The sequence below is a fragment of the Opisthocomus hoazin genome, chromosome 3 (assembly GCF_030867145.1).
Source record: "Opisthocomus hoazin isolate bOpiHoa1 chromosome 3, bOpiHoa1.hap1, whole genome shotgun sequence".
Lineage (NCBI taxonomy): Eukaryota > Metazoa > Chordata > Aves > Opisthocomiformes > Opisthocomidae > Opisthocomus > Opisthocomus hoazin.
In genome coordinates this window covers 77,944,653-77,958,661 of record NC_134416.1, presented here as the reverse complement: position 1 = coordinate 77,958,661, position 14,009 = coordinate 77,944,653, and positions in this window count along the sequence as shown.

The window sequence follows — 14,009 nt, the reverse complement described above, 5'->3', positions numbered from 1 at the left end:
ATTTACTTGTGTTTCACAATCCTCTGAGCAAGAGCAGATGAGACACATCAGGTTAATACATTCTCATTATGTGCTTATGGATTTTAGTGTTCTTGCTTTTCAGACATAAGGCTTTATTTATTTAAATGTGGCATTCACCCTTTAGTGCATTTATTACAAGGCTGACATTTTACAATTTTTTTTCCATCAGAATCAAACACCAGGAACATTAACTTTTATTGAGGCCTTTATAAGCATTTATATGAGTTAGAGGTTTTCAAGGCTGCTTATCATTTAGACATGGTGTTGGCTTGTATAAATTTACTTCATTTTCCTCTTAGAAGTCACACATGTTATTCAAGGTGCAACAGAAACGTCTCCCAAACAAATGCACTGCTTTGTGACTCGGAAAGGGGAAAGGAAAAGATTGCTCTGGTCAAATGTGGGTGGATTGTTGGATATTTTTAAGCTTTCTGAGCTAGGAAAAAAATCTTGATTCCACTCAGAGTGAAAAGAAGTCAGAAATCCTTCTTATCCTATTTAAATCCGTTCAACAAGACCTCTTCATTCTGCCAGTCCATGTAGCTGGAATAAAAGATAAGTTAAAGAGAAGGATTTGGGAGCGGGAGTGAGACAAGGATCCAAAAAGGGATAAACTGTCTTTGTTTGCCTTTTAAATTGTCCAGCTTCCTATTTCCTGAGAGATCATCTCAGGAGAAAAATTATAATCCATTTGCTCCTTGTGTTGTTGACACCACTAGCCTTCCTGATACTAATGCACCAGCATATTATCCTAGGAGCATTTACCAGGAAGAGTTTTCTCTTCCTGGTCAGAGCTGTCACCACTAATGAACACAATATTGCTGTTTCCAAACTGTTCAGTCCGCAATAGAGAGCAGGAAAACTCTAAACACCTGCTTTTTAGTCTTCCAAAGGGAAAAATCGTCAGGCAGTTGGTCTTGCATGAGTAATGATTTTGTTCCATTGGATTTTTTTGCATGTAATAGTCACTTCATCAGAGAGATGCATAAGATGTTACTTGGCTGCATCACTGGGTTTCCGTAATCATGAACTCCTAACAACTAGAGAAATTATTCATAGTTAACAGGAAAGAGTTTAAATAATGTTACTCATTTTGCAGGAGATCCTGAAGTAGTTGTTAATTGTGTGACAAAATAACCTGTGGGGATTTTACTTGAATAAAGAGTGTCAAAGAGTACATAATTCACTTCTCTTTTTCCAGTTACACAAACTCTACAACCTCTTTCCCATAAGAGCGCCCAAACCTTCTTTCCTAACACAAATTGCTGTATAACCCTCAGGTATACTTGTCATCTGCGTGGCACAGTTAGGAACACTGCTCGGGCACAAAGTCCCTAAAAAGCAGATAAGACAGGGTACCCAGGAGGAACACAGTGGCTGCCCTTTCTGGGCATGGGACAGCAGCTTACTCCCTGGGTGGCAGGAAACACCTTCCCCCCAGCAATTCCCTCTCCTCCCAGAAGCACAGACTTTTCCATCCAGCAGGAGATGAATCCTGTGGCTTTCAGGGAAGGTGCATGCAAGACTCTGCCTTGTCCTCAAGCACTGCAATAATTGCTGCATTTCCTGCACCACTTAACATTCATAACCTGAATTAGCATTAAAAAAAATACCATCACGATAGTTTAAGTCATCAGGGACATTTTGAAAAGATTTTCTTGTTTGTCTGAAGATGGTTTTTCTTTACTACTTGACTACTTTTTCTTTACTACTTTACTACTTTTTCTTTACTACAGTTTCTGTTCTACATTACTTTCCAGCCCCTGTGCTACTGTCGTATTGTAAGGGTCCGGACAATATGAGGTTAAATGTCTCAAACATTCATCTAAGGTGCTACTGTGAAGGACAAAGCCTGTGAGTGTGGTTACAGGAGCATTGTACTTGCCTTGTGCCAATAAGCACTGGGCCTGAGCAAAGGGCCTGCTCATCCTGGTGCCTGGCAGTCTGATACTAAATCAACTGATTGATATCTGGACCAAGGGAGAGACCCTCCCAGCCCAACGCTATTCTGGTAAAACTAAGCAGACCACTCTTAATCACCTCTGTACCCAACTCCCTTTTTACAACTAACAAGCCAATAGTCCTGCACTGGGAAGAGGTCAAGCAGAGGCAAATGCAGCAGGGGGAGATCGTGACCACCGACTAAATTCAAGACCAAAAAGACTTGCCCCCCCTCACCTGTAAGGAGCATGCATGCTAATTTACATGGAAAATGAGGCTAACTCAGCCTATAACAGAAAAGGTAATTATCACCAACTAATTAATTAGCATGAGAAGCGAGAAACTCATCTAAAACAAGGGGGCTAGATACCTATAAAAACTCAGGAAATCAATGTAAATGTGGTGTCCACCAGGACCTGGACCCCCTCCTCTGTTGGCCAGATCAACACTGGACCCAGGACTGGTGAAACCTTTTCATTTGTTCTTCCTCTTTTCATCTCTATCTGTTCTTTTCTGTCCCCCCTTATGTTCTTTTCCTTCTCCTCTGAAAATATAAAAGTAAGGCTTATTATAATTGTACCACAGTAGCTTGTCTGTTGTAATTGTACTACTGTAGTGTCCTTGTGATTGTACTACAATAGTTTGCTTGTCATAATTGTACCACTGTAATTTGCTTATCATAATTGTGCCTCAGTAGTTTGCCTGTCATAAACGTGCCACAACATGTTGATTTATCATAGCTATGAATAGACCTTGCAAAGTAATATAGGATCTCTGCTGTCATTTCACCTTAATCCAAATAAGGGAATCGGTGAATCGGAGTCACTGTCATTAATGGAGTGGGCATTTAATTACTCCCTTTATTGGCGTGTGACAGAATCACAGAATCACAGAATGGCAGGGGTTGGAAGGGACGTCTGTGGGTCATCTAGTCCAACCCTCCTGCTGAAGCAGGGTCACCTACAGCAGGCTGCACAGGACCACGTCCAGGCGGGTCTTGAATATCTCCAGAGAAGGAGAATCCACAACCTCCCGGGGCAGCCTGTTCCAGTGCTCCGTCACCCTCAGAGGGAAGAAATTCTACCTCATGTTCAGACGGAACTTCCCATGCTTCAGTTTGTGCCCATTGCCCCTTGTCCTGTCGCTGGGCACCACTGAAAAGAGCTTGGCCCCATCCTCCTGGCACCCACCCTTCAGATATTTATAAGCATTTATTAGGTCCCCTCTCAGCCTTCTGTTCTTCAGGCTGAACAAGCCCAGCTCCCTCAGCCTCTCCTCGTAGGAGAGATGCTCCAGTCCCCTCACCATCCTCGTAGCCCTCCGCTGGACTCTCTCCAGTAGCTCCTCATCTTTTATGAACTGGGGAGCCCAGAACTGGACACAGTACTCCAGATGGGGCCTCACCAGGGCAGTGTAGAGGGGAAGGAGAACCTCCCTCGACCTGCTGGCCATACTCTTCTTGATGCATCCCAGGATGCCATTGGCCTTCTTGATAGCCAGGGCACACTGCTGGCTCATGGTTAACCTGTCGTCCACCAGGACACCAAGGTCCCTCTCCACAGAGATGCTCCCCAGCAGGTGCACCCCAAGCCTGTACTGATGCATAGGGTTGTTCCTCCCCAGGTGCAGGATCCTGCATTTGCCTTTGTTGAACCTCATCAGCTTCCTCTCTGCCCAACTTTCCAGCCTGTCCTGGTCTTGCTGAATGGCAGCACTGCCTGCTGGTGTATCCACCACACCTCCCAGTTTGGTGTCATCAGCAAACTTGCTGAGGGTACACTCTAACTCTTCATCCAGGTCGTTGATGAAGAAGTTAAACAAGGCTGGGCCCAGTACTGACCCCTGGGGGACACCACTAGTTACCAGCCTCCAACTAGACTCAGCGCCGCTGATGACAACCCTCTGAGTTCTGCCATTCAGCCAGTTCTCAATCCACTTCACCAACCACTCATCCAGCCCACACTTCCTGAGCTTCCCTAGGAGGATATCATGGGAGACTGTGTCGAAAGCCTTGCTGAACTCTAGGTAGAGAACACCTACGGCTCTCCCTTTGTCTACCCAGCCAGTCATGCCATCGTAGAAAGCTATCAGATTGGTCAGGCATGATTTGCCCTTGATGAATCCATGCTGACTACTCCTGATAACCTTCTTTTCTTCCACTTGCTTGATGATGGCCTCCAGGATAAGCTGCTCCATCACCTTTCCCGGGATGGAGGTGAGGCTGACCAGCCTGTAGTTCCCTGGTCCTCCTTCTTGCCCTTTTTGAAGACTGGTGTGACAATGGCCTTTCTCCAGTCCTCAGGCACCTCTCCCGTCCTCCAGGACCTCTCGAAGATGATGGAGAGTGGCTCAGCAATGAAATCCGCCAGCTCCCTCAGCACTCATGGGTGCATTCCATTGGGGCCCATGGATTTCTGGACATCCAGATCACTTAAGCGATCCCTCACACAGTCCTCCTCGACCAAGGGAAAGTCGTCCTCTTTGTAGGTTTCTTCTCTTACCCCTGGGGCCTGAGATTCCTGAGGTACATATATTTGTTAGCGGCCGCATATTAACAAGACATTTCATTTTAATATTGGCTTGTTCCTTTAATCAGCTGACCACAAAGCATTTTACGAAAAGGTTACTGTTATGCTTCCCATCTGCCAGATAGTAATTGAGGATCTGAATCTAGAATTTAGTCCTTCAAATCACGGTTCAATGGGAATAGTTCTGTGTATTTCCTTACTTAAGCAGAACCAAACACAAAACCAACATCAAACAAACCCAGTATTTCTACAGGCTTAGGCTTAATAAGAGATTTCTCTCATGTAGTTTAAATGTCAGGCCAAGCATCATATGAATATGTTCCTTTAAGGTACTTTCACCACACACCACACAGACATTTATGAATATTCACTGTTAAGGAGATAGTTCTTTCCCCATCTTCAGTACATCCTTTCTGGTCTTGCCCTGGTCAATTGTTTTCTTGATTCAAAGTGATCTTAGAAAAAAATAGAAAAAGATAAAGATTAAAAAAATCTCAGTAGTCATCTTATTATTTCTGGATGTGACAACAGTATTTGGGGGAAGAGAAACTAAAGGATTTCTAAGCTGATTATAATAAATCCATGTCTATATAAAGATTTATAGTTACTTTGGATAGTAATCCAATGACCAATGTTAATCTTTTATGTTCAAGAACTCTATTCTTGGAAAGTTCAGTTTGGAGAATAAAAGAAATTCTCCACTATGTCATGATTATTTTTTTAAATTTTAATTTATTCCGTGTTAAACCGTTTCCACAACTAGCAAAAAAGCTATATGAACTTCTAATTTAGGACTAACAGAAACAAGACATAAAAATTAAGAATCTTTGTCCTTGTAGATGTCAAATAAACTTCAAATATGAGTTTTTTCTTTTTTAATTTTCCTCTAGTTAGTTGCATTATCTGTGAGGATTAATTCACTGTCAGTCAAAAACCACACTTCTACTTTAACCCTGAAGAAACGCTGTCATGCTTCTGAAGTCTCCATTTCACAATTATCAGAAAAACTGAAGACAACTTCCTGTACTAATGTTCTCAGCTCCACAGCTCAGGAGGCCTGTATGAGCTTACTAAAGCTACTCTTTTCTTTTTAAAATGAGAGGAAGTTAACCATGATTTAGCCACACCACGCTGCCTTTAGAATACACAAATATTGCACAGTTGGTGCTATAATGTTTAGCTTCTTAACAGATTTTTTACGATGTAGTGGTAAATTGTAATTTTCTTTTAGGGTGTGTTTACAGTGGCGGGAAAGAGAAATCAAACTCAAATTTTGCTCTTTTTTTTTTTTTTTTTTTAAATCCTTGATTACCCAGTACTAGTCAAGCTCCTGCAAAATTTGATATAAAAAACAGAAAACAGGGAGGAGAAAACAGGTACAGGAAAGCAATAACAAATATAATGGCAAACCAAAGTCCAGTCCCTCAACAAATGGGCATGGTAGAGGTTGCAGTTGGGACTGAACACTGACAAGATTCAAATTGGAATATATTGCAAGCGGAACATCTGAAATCTTCAGTGTTATAGAAGAGAAAATAGTAAACCACAACCAATCAAAGCTACTTTATATCCACAGAATGTCACAAAACCCCTAGGACAAAATAAAATCATTTTAAAAATCCAAGCATAATACACAGAAAATTCAGGTGGTACAGACAACTTTTCTAAACATTAATGAACCTAATTAATCATCTATATTTAATTTAATGAATTTAACATTTGGAAACATAAAGTAAATGTTACACAGAAACAATCAAAAAAGCATAACCTGACTGGCTTAGATGAAACAAATAGTTTAGCGAGCAGTAGAGCAATAGAAAACTCAGAATATCTCTACAGAGATGAGATTTATAGTTGATTATGAGCTATGACAGAAGTTTTATTTCTGGCATAAGAATTCTTAAGAATTCTTGCTTTCTCCTCTTTCTCATTTTCATGACCAAAACACACAATTAAAATTAGATAGGTAAAAGAATATAAAATTACATAAAAATTAAAAGAATCTGAAATGATGACTGACTGCCTTTACCAACTACGGCATCTTAGCTAATTTCCAAAATACCCTGAATGAGCCATAAAACCAATAAAAACAGTACAGGAGGCGGCCTTAATTCAGTTAGTTCATAGGTTATTAAAAGCCTTTAGATTAGCTCATGTAATTTAAACCAAAACTCTCAGATACATGTCAATACTTTCGTGAAGCATTGGAGCAGGTTACCCAGAGTAGTTGTGGATGCCCCTCCCTAGAACTGTTCAAGGCCAGGTTGGATGGGGCTTTGAGCAGCCTGGCCTAGTAGAAGGTGTCCCTGCCCATGACAGAGAGGTTGAAACTAGATGATCTGTAAGGTCCCTTCCAACTCAAATCATTCTATGATTCTGTGATGACTACTGGACCCCACCGACATAGTATGGGCATAACAACCTGATCATGACTCAGCCACCCTGCAAACATCAAGGGGTTGACAACCCTCTATCCAACCCTAAGAATGTTCAGCACGAGTCATGATGTAAGCATACCTTTTAAGGACAGAGGCAGATCCTGGAACTTTGCTCTCACAAAAGGGGAAGCCAGAAGGTTTTCAGCATGACTTGAGCAAAGTGGGCCCATTTTGAAAAGAAATGTACTACAACTCTGTTAATCTGTGGAAAGTTTGACTAGGATGCTGGCGACAGGTGGAACTCAGCTATCTCAAAGGGGAAAAAGAATTCTTGGCCACGAGCTGGCGGGGCTCATTGAGAGGGCTTTAAACTAGGTTCGAAGGGGGAAGGGGATATTGCCCAGCTCACTAGGGATGAGCATAGGCTTGGCGTGCCAAGGCCAGGGGTGAGATTGACAGCCCAGCTCAAGTGTGTTTACACCAATGCATGTAGCATGGGCAATAAACAGGAGGAGCTGGAAGCCATTATACAGCAGGACGGCTACGACTTGGTCGCCATCACAGAAACGTGGTGGGACAGCTCGCATGACTGGCATGCTGTCATAGATGGCTACAGACTCTTTAGGAAAGACAGACCAACAAGGAGAGGTGGGGGAGTTGCTCTGTATGTGAGGAAGCAACTGGAATGCATTGAGCTTGGCCTGGAGGCAAAGGAGGAACAAGTTGAAAGCTTGTGGATTAGAATTAAGGGACAGGATCATAAGGGTGACATTACGGTGGGTGTGTACTACAGGCCACCTGACCAGGAGGAGGAGGTTGATGAGGCCTTCTACAGGCAGCGGCAAGCAGCCTCACAGTCACAGGCACTGGTTCTCATGGGGGACTTCAACCACCCTGACATCAGCTGGGAAGACCATACAGCTACGCAGGCGCAATCCAGGAGGTTCCTACAAAACATCGATGATAACTTTGTGATGCAAGTGGTGGAGGAACCAACAAGGAAAGGCGCTCTGCTGGACCTTATGTTAACAAACAAGGAGGGACAGGTTGAGGATGTGCAGGTCGGAGGTAGAATCGGCTGCAGTGACCATGAAATGCTGAACTTCAGGATCCTGCGTGGAGGAAGCAGAGGAATAAGTAGGATCAAAACCTTGGACCTCAGGAGGGCTGAATTTGCCCTCTTCAAGGAGCTACCGGGAGCAATCCCATGGGCCAGGGCTCTAGAAGGCAGGGGGGTCCAAGAGTGCTGGTCGCTGTTTAAATATCACTTCCTCCACGCTCAGGAGCGGTGCATCTGCCTGAGAAAGAAACCGAGCAAAGGAGGCAGGAGACCTGCATGGTTAAACAAGGAGCTTCTAGCAGAGCTCAGGTGGAAGAGAAAGGTCCATGGAATGTGGAAAGAGGGAAGGGCCACTTGGGAAGAATACAGAAATGTGGTCAGAGCATGCAGGGAGGCAACAAGGAAGGCCAAGGCCCACCTGGAATTGAATCTAACAAGGGATGTCAAAAACAACAAGAAGGGCATCTTCAACTACATCAGCAGCAAAAGGAAGGCTAGGGACTATGTGGGGCCGCTGCTGAATGAGGCGGGTGTCCTGGTGACGGAGAATGCGGAGAAGGCAGAGCTACTGAATGCCTTCTTTGCTTCAGTCTTCAGTGCTAAGACTGGTCCTCAGGAATCCCAGGCCCCGGAGGTAAGAGAAGAAGCCTACAAAGAGGATGACTTTCCCTTGGTCGAGGAGGACTGTGTGAGGGATCACTTAAGCAATATGGACGTCCACAAATCCATGGGTTCCGATGGAATGCACGCACAAGTGCTGAGAGAGCTGGCGGATGTCATTGCTGAGCCACTCTCCATCATCTTCGAGAGGTCCTGGAGGACAGGAGAGGTGCCCGAGGACTGGAGAAAGGCCAATGTCACTCCAGTCTTCAAAAAGGGCAAGAAGGAGGACCAGGAAACTACAGGCTGGTCAGCCTCACCTCCATCCCGGGAAGGGTGATGGAGCAGCTTATCCTGGAGGCCATCATCAAGCAAGTGGAAGAAAAGAAGGTTATCAGGAGTAGTCAGCATGGATTCATCAAGGGCAAATTATGCCTGACCAATCTAATAGCTTTCTACGATGGCATGACTGGCTGGGTAGACAAAGGGAGAGCCATGGATTTTGTCTGCCTCGACTTCAGAAAGGATTTTGACACAGTCTCCCATGATATCCTCCTAGGGAAGCTCAGGAAGTGTGGGCTGGATGAGTGGTTGGTGAAGTGGATAGAGAACTGGCTGAATGGCAGAACTCAGAGGGTTGTCATCAGCGGCGCTGAGTCTAGTTGGAGGCTGGTAACAAGTGGTGTCCCCCAGGGGCCAGTACTGGGCCCAGCCTTGTTTAACTTCTTCATCAACGACCTGGATGAAGAGTTAGAGTGTACCCTCAGCAAATTTGCTGATGACACCAAACTGGGAGGTGTGGTAGACAGACCAGAAGGCTGTGCTGCCATTCAGCGTGACCTGGATAGGCTGGAAAGCTGCGCAGAGAGGAACCTGATGAGGTTCAACAAAGGCAAATGCAGGATCCTGCACCTGGGGAGGAACAACCTCATGCACCAGTACAGGCTTGGGGTGGACCTGCTGGAGAGCAGCTCTGCGGAGAGGGTCCTGGGTGTCCTGGTGGAAGACAGGTTAACCATGAGCCAGCAGTGTGCCCTGGCTGCCAAGAAGGCCAATGGCATCCTGGGGTGCATAAAGAAGAGTGTGGCTAGCCGGTCAAGGGAGGTTCTCCTTCCCCTCTACACTGCCCTGGTGAGGCCCCATCTGGAGTACTGTGTCCAGTTCTGGGCTCCCCATTTCAAGAAAGATGAGGAGCTACTGGAGAGAGTCCAGCGGAGGGCTACGAGGATGATGAGGGGACTGGAACATCTCCCCTACGAGGAGAGGCTGAGGGAGCTGGGCTTGTTCAGCCTGAAGAAGAGGAGGCTGTGAGGGGACCTAATAAATGCTTATAAATATCTGAAGGGTGGGTGTCAGGAGGATGGGGCCAAGCTCTTTTCAGTGGTGCCCAGTGACAGGACAAGGGGCAACGGGCACAAACTGAGGCACAGGAAGTTCCGTCTGAACATGAGGAAGAACTTCTTCACTCTGAGGGTGACGGAGCACTGGAACAGGCTGCCCAGGGAGGTTGTGGAGTCTCCTTCTCTGGAAATATTCAAGACCCGCCTGGACAAGGTCCTGTGCAGCCTGCTGTAGGTGACCCTGATTCGGCAGGAGGGTTGGACTAGATGACCCACAGAGGTCCCTTCCAACTCCTACTATTCTGTGTTTCTGTGATTCTGTGATCTTCAAGAACAGAAAACTATGAACCATAAAGCTCTAGTGAGGATGTTCAAAAACCACTGCTAGGACTTCAAAGGATATCCAGCACATCACTGTAGGTATGTGCCATGAGAAAGGTAGCAAGATGCAAAATAAAGAGCAGCTCCTTGACATGAAAATAAAGCAGCTGAGTACTGAAAGTGACAAAAATAGAATGTGAGTGTATGAAGCAAGTCATTCATATGCCAGTTTTCAAGGCAAAGAGTAGGAAGAATCTGAAAACAAACTGTGAAAGAGATATGTACAGGTTCTCACATCAGTCTGTAGGGTCGGTCAGACACCAAGGCTGAAGTCTTCACTGTCTTCTAAGCATATTTGAACTATTCCAGTGAGGGTTGTGTCAGGACAGCATTGCACATAAAAAGAACTGATTCTTTAGTATCCAGGCACTGGAAAATGGAAATTCTCTCAAGAATATGTTGAGAATAGAAATAACTGTAGACCAAGCGTGACTGAAGACAAATACAAGATCTGATAAGCAGTTGCAACTCCTGTGGGCAACCAGGAAAAAGAAGAAAAGGTAAAATCAAGTTACTGTCTGGCCATTGAGAAAAGTAATGATCTCAACCTTGTAATATCTCATTTCAATCTAGACTAATTTATAGCACAGTTAGTGCTCTCTGGGAATCTGAGAAACATATGCTTAACTTTATAGAATCATAAAGAATCATAGAATAGTTTGGTTTGGAGGCGATCTTAAAGATCATCTAGTTTCACCCCCTCTGCCACGGGCAGGGACACCTTCCACTAGACCAGGTTGCTCAAAACCCCATCCAACGTGGCCTTGAACACTTCCAGGGAGGTGCCATCCACAACTTCTCTGGGCAAGTTGTTCTAGTGTCTCACCACCCTCACAGCAAAGAATTTCTTTCTTATATCTAATCTAAATCTACCCTCTTTTTGTTTAAGCCATTACACTTGTCCTATCACTACACGCCCTTGAAAATAATCCCTCTCCAGCTTTCTTGAAGTCTCCCTTCAGGTACTGGAAGGCTGCTATAAAGTCTTCCCAGAGCCTTCTCTTCTCCAGGTGGAACAGCCCCTGCTATCTCAGCCTTTCCTCATAGCAGAGGTGTTCCATCCCTCGGATCATTTTTCTGGCCCTCCTCTGGACCAGCTCCAGCAAGTGCGTGTCTTTCCTGTGCTGAGGGCTCCAGAGCTGGATATAGGACTCCAGGTGGGGTGTCACCAGAGCAGAGTAGAGGGACAGAATCACCTCCTTCGACCTGCTGACCACTCCTCTCTTGATGCATGTCATCTGTCCTTGCCCTGCCTTTAATCCTGACCCATAAGCTCTCAGTCAGCTCCTCGTCTACCCCCAGAGAGAGCTCCATGCACTCTAGCTGGTCATTGACATAGAGGGCAACAGTCCCTCTTCATCTCCCCTCCTGTCTTTCCTAAGGAGCATGTATCCTTCCATTCCAACACCCCAGTGATAGGAGCCATCTACCACATGTCTGTGATGCCAGTAAGATCATAGCCCTACACACATGTGCACATCTCCAGCTCCTCTTGTTTAATCCCCATGCTGCATGTGTTTGCATAGAGGCATTGAAGTTGGGCCCCTGATGAAGCTGACTTACTGGCTGGAGTCATTTTGTGCTGCCCTTCAGGTGCTCTCCTGCTGACCTGTGACCCTTCTCCAGGCTCTGGGCATCTATTGCTGGCACTGGCATCAAACTGGTAGCAGTGGGATGGACTGAGGTTCCCCTCCCCCTGGCATCTTTAGTTTAAAGCACTCTTCACCAGCTTGGCAAGCTAATGACTGAAGATGCTCTTCCCTTTCTCTGTCAGACGGATCCCATCAGCCTCCAGCAGACCAAGTTTCTCAAAGCGATTCCCATGAGCTAAGTAGCCGAAACCCTGCCTGTGGCCCCAGTCCTGTAACCATTTGACCCCCTCCCTTTGACTGGGAGGACTGATGAAAAAACTACCTGCACTCCAGAGTCCCACACCGCCACTCCCAGGGCTCTGTAATCCTTCTTGATACTGCTCAGACTGCTCCTGGCTGTATCGTTGGTGCCCATGTGAAACAATAGCAGCAGATAATAGTCGGTGGACTGTACAAGGCTTGGTAGTCTCTTGGTGACATCCCTGATACGAGACCCTGGCAAGCAGCACTCCTCTCCAGAGAGTGTTTCAGCTCAGCAAATGGGTGTCTCCGTACCTCTCAGAAGAGAGTCACCTACTCTGTTACCCATCACCTTTTCTGTGTTATTCTGGTTGTTATACAGGGAGCAGATCAGACTGCCTTAGTCATCTCCGGCTTCTATCCTGATGTGATGGGTCTTTCCTCTTCTGTCTGCAGAGTGTTGAACTGAGTTTGAAAGGGCCCCTCAGGCTTCAGGGGAAGTCTCTTCCTCCTGCTGGTCCTTGCCATTGCAAGCTTCTATTCTTCTGCTTTATTGTGTCTCCACCCTTCTGTGTGTGCCGATGGGGGAATTTTTACCTGTTTGGCCATGTGCTGCGGGTCTGCTGCAAACTGCACTTGGAACCAGCTGTCTATCTCCTTCTTAGCATCCGTGATGTTACATAACCTTCTCACTGCCTCCTGCAGCTCAGGCACCTGCTGCAGGAGGTCCTAAACCTGGGCACACCTCATGCAGTCAGGTCTGCCTCCTGTCCCTGCCCCAGGAGAAAGGTTTAGACATTTTCTGTGGTCTGAGGCCTCACTGCGGCCTCTCCCTTCAGCAGCTCCATTTGGGTGGAGGCACTGGCCACTGCTGGGATGGATGATGCAGACACTCAAGCAAAATCTGCAGCCTTTGCTCTCAGACGAGTGCTCACCATTCTGCCTTCAAGGGCAGAGAGGACGAGTGCCCTTGACCTGTGCAGATGGCCACAGAACCATGCCTGGTTGCTGGGTTAGGCATATGTCAAGTTTCCTACTTGGCCAATGGAGTGCCACTTCTTCGAAGAGGTGCCCTCCCTCTCTAACTGCCGCGCCATGCCCTGGCTGAAGACTCACGCCCTGGCTGACACCCCATACCCTGCTGCTCGCTCTGCTCACAATGCTCTTGGTTGCTAGTACTCCCTAGGCTACTTTCTACAGGTGTGGAGGTGGTCAACTCTGCTCTGGCAATGCCCAGGCATGTCAGCATCTCTCACGAGAGCTCCCAGCTCCAGATAGGTCTCTCCACTGCCCTGGCATTTCCCTGCCTCAGGAAAACCCCCTGTGTGCTGAGATCTGCCGCTCCACTGTGGATCAGACCAGCTCTGGAGCAGCTCCTCTCGGCTACTTCCTTCAGGCTGAAGAGCTATTTGAACAGAGGTACCTCATTTTCTGCACAGCTCCTATAGAAACTGCATGAAAACACATATTTAAAACCACTATTTCCTTTGCTTTTCACTCATCCTGCTGGTTTTCAAGGATAAATCCATATGTATATTCTGAAAAGGACTGATTCTGCAATGGGTTTGGGGCTTCTTTGTATTTATTTTGTGTCTTCCTACTAAATCAGGCACTCACAAGAAGTCCGCAGTTACCCTTAACTTCTGAGCCTTAATTCAGGTGGGAGTTTGAACTCTGCTGCTCAGAGTAGGAGCATATTCCACCCAAGGCACCTAGGGAACTTTTGGGACATCACAAAGATGTCAGCAAGGTCAGCAGGATATGAGCACAGGAAAGCTGCTAGATTGTAGTTTTCCATCTATGCTTACCAACTTCACCTAGATAGTTCTTTAGCACCAAAATGCTTTATTGTCTTTGCTCTTTGAGATATGTGTTTTAAGATATTTTTGAGAAAGGAAATTTTACAATTGTTTGATTTAACTCACTTT